Source organism: Poecile atricapillus, chromosome 4 (genome assembly GCF_030490865.1).
Source record: "Poecile atricapillus isolate bPoeAtr1 chromosome 4, bPoeAtr1.hap1, whole genome shotgun sequence".
Taxonomy (NCBI): Eukaryota; Metazoa; Chordata; class Aves; order Passeriformes; family Paridae; genus Poecile; species Poecile atricapillus.
In genome coordinates this window covers 37,095,169-37,101,995 of record NC_081252.1, presented here as the reverse complement: position 1 = coordinate 37,101,995, position 6,827 = coordinate 37,095,169, and positions in this window count along the sequence as shown.

Here is a 6,827-nt window from a genome sequence, read left to right as displayed (position 1 = left end):
CCTTTCTTCAATAATCTTTTTTTTTTTGTGCTTTAAGAGCCATACTGACGATAAAAATAGCCTTTTGACTATGAAAAGTAAACAATTTCTTAAAAGGATTAATTTTTTTTAATTTTTGAATAAGGTTCCTAAAGGTCTGTCAGGAAAATTCTGCACATAAAAAAGAGTAAACCCAAGCAGATCAGGAAGAGTTCCTGTGAGGTAGCCATTGCTTCAGGAGTCCTGTATGTTAGGATGTCTCAGGAGAATCAGAAACTACTGCTCTGAGAGAACACAAAACCATCTCTGTTTAGACAAAAGATGCATCTAGGTGAATATCCTGTCTGCAGAAAAAGATGTCAGTGCTCATCTGAAAGAAAAGCATAATTAACAAAGCTAGCGTAGGTGCTCCTAGTCGGCAGCAATCTGTGGGCCAGGAAATTTCTGCAGGCTGTGATGTTATCTTTATAATTATTAAAACACTTCTGGTATCCAAAACATTCTGTGGGGAGAAGTCCCATAGCTCAATTTTACATGTTGTGTGAAGAACCATCTTTCTTTTCTTTTTTTCTTTTAATTTTGACCTGCCACATGAAGGTTTTAATGGTTTAATGTCATTGTTTTAAGCATCTTATCATTGACAAGCGTTGTTTCCTATTCATATTCCTCCTAAATCTCTCTGACAGTACATCTGGATTGTCTTTTAGCAGACTGAAGAAGGCTGTCTGTTTAGTACAGAATCTTCCCCACATTTGTTCCAGTTCTACTGTATCCGTTCTGACATAAGGAACTGCATACGGTATTCAAGATACAGAAGCACAGTCAATTTATTCTGCAGCACAACATTTTTTTTTCTGTTTTGTTCTCCGTTTATTTTTCTTTCTCCTCCTGTCTTTGTCTTTCTCTTTTTTCCTTTTTATTTGGATTCTTACTGAGTGCTTAGCTAATGCTTTCATAGACCTATTTATTATAAAGGGAAGGGAAGGGAAGGGAAGGGAAGGGAAGGGAAGGGAAGGGAAGGGAAGGGAAGGGAAGGGAAGGGAAGGGAAGGGAAGGGAAGGGAAGGGAAGGGAAGGGAAGGGAAGGGAAGGGAAGGGAAGGGAAGGGAAGGGAAGGGAAGGGAAGGGAAGGGAAGGGAAGGGAAGGGAAGGGAAGGGAAGGGAAGGGAAGGGAAGGGAAGGGAAGGGAAGGGAAGGGAAGGGAAGGGAAGGGAAGGGAAGGGAAGGGAAGGGAAGGGAAGGGAAGGGAAGGGAAGGGAAGGGAAGGGAAGGGAACTCCTGGTACAGATAGAGGGGCAGCACAAAACACTAATTCCCTGAATGGGAAACTGGAATGTAGGAGAAAAAGCAGAGGCAAAGAATTTAGGACAGTCCTGTGCAATATATATTCTTATATATTCTTATATATAAATATATATAAATATATATAAATCTCTCTATATAAATCTATATATATAAATATATAAACTGTATTTACCTTCTCTTTCCACATCCTTTAGATGATTTTGGCACTTTGGGTACAACTTGTGTATGTGGTGTGAAATGTTCTTGCTTTTTCTGATGACTTCTTTCAGAACTATCACTGCGTAAGTGAACTCAACTGTGTTTGTGCCTTATTCATGACGTTATGAGAAGATTCCATCTACAAGATTTTCCATTTTGTCTGAAAACATTGAGCTCATAGGTACTGTAATTTCTCTCAAGAATAAGATAATATTTAATCAGAGGTTTTCAAATTACCTTTTTCTACAGACACAGGTTTACTTTTGAGGTTTGGAACTGACTTGCAGCTCTCATGAGGGACAGCGTGATGCAGATCTTAGTTATCAGTGAGGAATTAGTAACAAGAGTTGAGCACCAAGGCAATGATCTTTCAGTAGCTATTTTTGCTAGGCAGACATGCTTGCATTTCCTGTAGTATTTTTATTTCTTGCAAGTTTTAGGTGTTGGGGACTTTTTTGATTGCTTGATCTTTTAAGAGTATAGAGAATTATAATTAAGCCAAAAGCTTAATGAATTCTCTGTGCTTCAGTCTGAATGCAATGGAAAGATGAAACCTGTGTATTTTGTGGAAGGAACTCCCTGAGTACCAAATGAAACATGAAGGCCAAATGAGCATACATAAAATTCTTGAGGACATAATGATTTCCCAAAAGCCATTCAACAAATCTAGATATGCAACATTCTCACCTGCTCATCCCCTGTATCATCTTCTTATCCTATTGACTACTTTCTTCAAACTCCAAAACTCCAAAGAAGTCTCTGCTTTTGGTTTTCCATGCAAACCAGTTTTTGTTTCAAAGGGACTTTTTAGTATTTTTCATGCTTCTTCAGTTATTCTGTTTTGTAACACTTATCTTTCACCAAAAAAATAAAAAAAAAAAAAAAATCCAACCCAAACCAACTAATTCTTCCTCATGAGTATGAGGAGGTAAAACTTTCAGTTTTACTCATGTCTGCAAGGACAAAAATGCTGGCACAATGGAAGTGACAGAAAATGAGAACTGGAAGAAAGAGTAAAAACACCTGCTTTACTGGCAATGCCAGTTTATGCTGCACTAAAATTATCCAAATACAACATAAAAAATACAGTCTGAGATGTGAAGTGTGCAGAAATCTACAGCAAAACATCTGAATAAAGCGAGAAATATTTAAATTCAATTATGACAAAAGTGGATTAAAAATTATAATCTTTAATTTGTTCGCTGATTTCATGCTCAATGTCTGTCATATACTGACACTTTAATGAGTGCCTGTCTACCCAAACATTACTGCAAGCATGGAAAGAATGCTAGGCACTGCAGAGAAGATGAGATGGATTGGTTAAGAGTGTATGTCAGGACAGAAAGAGAGGTCTTCCAAGCTCAGGACTTGGTGAAGTCCTCTGAGAGCTACACAAAAGCTTGTGAAAGACATGCCTGAACCATAATGATCAGATAAAAACTCAGTTCACTAAAACTTCTTCTGTTTTTTATATAGAGGTCATTACAGGGGAGCCACACTCAAATTCACTTGAGTTATTCTCTCCAAATGTGAGTCCCTACAAGCTCCAATACACTGACTATGCAGACAGTTGAAATTTCTGAGCTGTTTATACATATCAGAATAAATCACATTTATAGATGCAGCTTGGATCCAGTTGGTTTTGTAACTATTCAAATTATGGTTATATTGGTATAATTCAAAATATTGACTGAAACAAGGTAGAAAACTGGAGCAGACTCCAGTGATAAACAGACGTCATTGATAAATGAACCGTACAAACTCTTAGAATAAGTGGAGGTGAACTTGTCCTTTGTTCTGTAAAGGGATTTGGAAGGCGACTTGAAATTGGCTGTGGGCAGCTCAGTCATGGAAAGTCAGTAATGGGAAGATTACTGGCTATTACTGATAAATAAAATTGTATGGTTTTTTCATATTTAAAAATGTATTTTTGGGAAAAATAATTTCCTTAGAAGTTCTATTTTTTTTTCTTTCCAACTAGTTATAAACTGCCGAACTCTTTATATGAAGAAAGAACTAAGAAATTTGTGTAATTTAACTCTGTACAATACTTTAAAGCTTTGAAATGAGTAAAACATTCTGTACTGTAGCTATTTTAATCTCATTTCTGTACTAGATATCTCAGCTGTGCAAGCTACAATATTGATTCATCGGGGTGGAATGAAATGTGACTACCAGATACAGAAAATTCTGTTGATCTGATTTCCTTTCCCTGCCACTGTTCCTGACCATGAATACTTAAGCCTCTAATAGATCAGCCAAAGAGCGGAAAAAAAAAGGCTCTGGGATTGGAGCAGTAGCTTCAAAACTGTTTCAAATTTAAGCTCATGGTTTCCCTATGGGGGTGGTACAACTCCCTTTCCTCCTCTATGCCACTCTAGAATCTCGCAGAATCACAAAACAACCCGAGTTAGAAGGAACCCACAAACTTCATCAAATCCAACTCCTGGCCCTGCACAGGGCACCCCCAAGAGCCACACATGTGCCCAAGACCATTGTCTAAATGCTTCTTGAACTCTGCCAGGCTGGTGCTGTGACCACTTCCCTGGGGAGCTTGTTCCAGTGCCCAACCACCCTCGGGGTGAGGAATCTCTTGCAAACATAAAATCCAGCCTAAACCTGCCCCGACACAGCCCCATGCCATGCTGTCACTGATCACCAGAGAGAAGAGATCACTACCTGCTCCTCTGCCTTCTGCTTGTAAGCTGTAAACCATTATGAGGTCCCCCCTCAGGCTCCTCCAGGCTCAGACCAAGTGACATCAGCTGCTCCTCATACAGCTTCACCTCCAGACTGTCCACCATCTTCGCTGCTCTCCTTTGGATGCACTCCAGTTGCTTTATATCCTTCCTATATTGTGGCACCCAAAACTGCCCCCAGCACTCAAGGTGAGGATGACCCTCTACAGAGCAGAGCAGGACAATCCCCTCCCTTGCCCGGCTGGCCATGCTGTGCCTGATGCCCTGCAGGATACGCTTGGCCCTCCTGGCTGCCAGGGCACAGTGACTCATGTTCAGCTTGCCATCAACCCAGACCACTAAATCCCTTTCCACGGTGCTGCCTTCCGGCCTCTTGTTCCCCAGTCTTTACGTACATACAAGGGTTTTCCCATCCCAGGCGCAGAATCCAAAAGAATCCAAAAGTAGTGTTTCTTTAACTTCATACACTTGGTGATTGCCCAGCCCTCTTTGTCTGTGCCTCTCTGCAGGACCTCTCTGACTTTGAGGGAGTCAATGGGAGTTTCTCTCATTTTAGTGGGATAAAGTGATATCACTCTGTATAGTCATTAGACTATAGAAACATAAAATATATAAATTATCAACATCCCTGTAAATGGTGTTTTCTTTCATATTTAAAATATATAAATATGACTTCCTTTCTTATTCATTCAAGACATAGTAAGCAGCACACTGAAATCTCCAACCTATTTTCCACATTCAAGTCCAGGAGAGATATGATGAAACAATTATTTTTTTTCAACAGACTCCTTTATTGCATCCAAAGAAATTCAATAAAACATTGTAATAATACTTTGAGTGCCATCACTTTAGCTTTAAAAGTGCGATGGGAACAATTATTCACACCTGTCTTAGCAGCAAGGATGAAGAAATAAATGTAGGAAACAGCACCTCCAGAGAGCTTCATCAAAGACTTGGCAGTAGAAAACAGGGCTTACAGTACTTTTTATCCCAGCCTTGACAGATGACGTCAGATTCCAGTCCCAGCAGTGACATTTCAGACCTTGAAAACATGCGTTGGAACTACTGTGATTCAAGTGTTCATCTCTGAAATGTTTCTTTTCCTAGAACATTTCTACTCATGCTGTTACGTTGCAGATTATTTACTGCGCGCCTTCGCTGAGTGGATGACGATGTTTACTCTGCATCAAGCCTTTCAATATCCTCATTCTAAGAGCAATGCTATCTTACATGTTAAGGGCTAAGCAGCAGCATTTAGATAAAATAAAGTATCTTTTTTGTTTGAAAGATGCTGCCAGTTCTGCACAAACACAGAAGAAACTGTCATAACACAATCTATGTGCCAGAGTAAATCTATAAAACACTTACTAAAATACTTTAAAAAGCAGGAAAGACATAGTTCATGAGACAGCTAAGTATTTTACTTACATAAATGCAACATATAGACACCTGAATATCTCTTTACATTTATAAAAAATGTGTGCTTAGCAAACAAAATTAATTTTCATTAAACTATTTCCATCCTACGTAATGGCATTAATTACCTTTTATTAGGAAAGGTTTTGGCTGATACAAGGGCTTTGTCTGCTTTGGGGAAATTATTCCCTTCCAGTCACACTGTTCAATGTTTTCACATGAACCCAAACATCTTGTATTATAGTCTATTTTAGATACATCTGACAAAATAAATAAATAAATTAAAAAAACCAAAAACAAACCCCAGACTAATAATAAACTACCCTTGCTTAGTTTTAAATGAAACCTGATTTTGCAGATTGGATTTTAGCAGGATACTGCCTCTATTCATTGTTTAATTGGATACATATTCTGTCACTTCCTTCGGGATTAAAATATATTTGTCAATGAGATCCAATAGAAATGGTTTTTATAGTTGCTATTGTTGTTCAATATTTAATCTCCAAGCAATTGACAACTAATTGTTGTTGACATTTAATTGCATGATTTTCTAAAGATCTCTTTTGTTAAAGAGCTTGCAGTACAGGTCAGTAATGTTCAGAACACGCTTCCCTTAGGAATCAAGGATCCTCATCTTAGGATCCCAATGAAGGCAGAGATGACTCCTACCCTAGGTGTTTTGAGTAATTGTGCGGTGAGAGTTTACTGCTGCTGTTTACACATACAGCCTATACAGGCTCCTTGCTTATGACAGTGCAAAACTATCAAATGTCCATAATGTACCTGTTCTGTTTGACTTATACATAATTGTAGACAAGTGAAAAAAGTACTGATAAATTAAACTATATACAAATTTGGGCATGTATGACTTTCCTACTAAATAAAATTCTGCTGGTTGCATCTGCTGTGTCATAATGGAGAGTGGATTCATCAGGAAATGAATCTTCTGCTTTCAGATGCTCCCTTCAGCCCGTGTGGGGTACTAGTGAAGCACTCTTGTGTCAGTGGGTTCAGTCTAGCCTGGACCTTCTGGACAAGGATAAAGTGTTTTGGGTGCCATTTGAGCTGTGGGGCACTGAGTTCTCTCAGAGCTGGAGGGGAAGGTTATTACATGGAAAACATATCACTCTCTGCTCTCATCAGACACTCAAGTACCAGGCACTTCCAGCATCATCACACACAACTTTTTCAAGTATTTATCTATTTCTCTCTATTCATCCTCCTCAGGCCT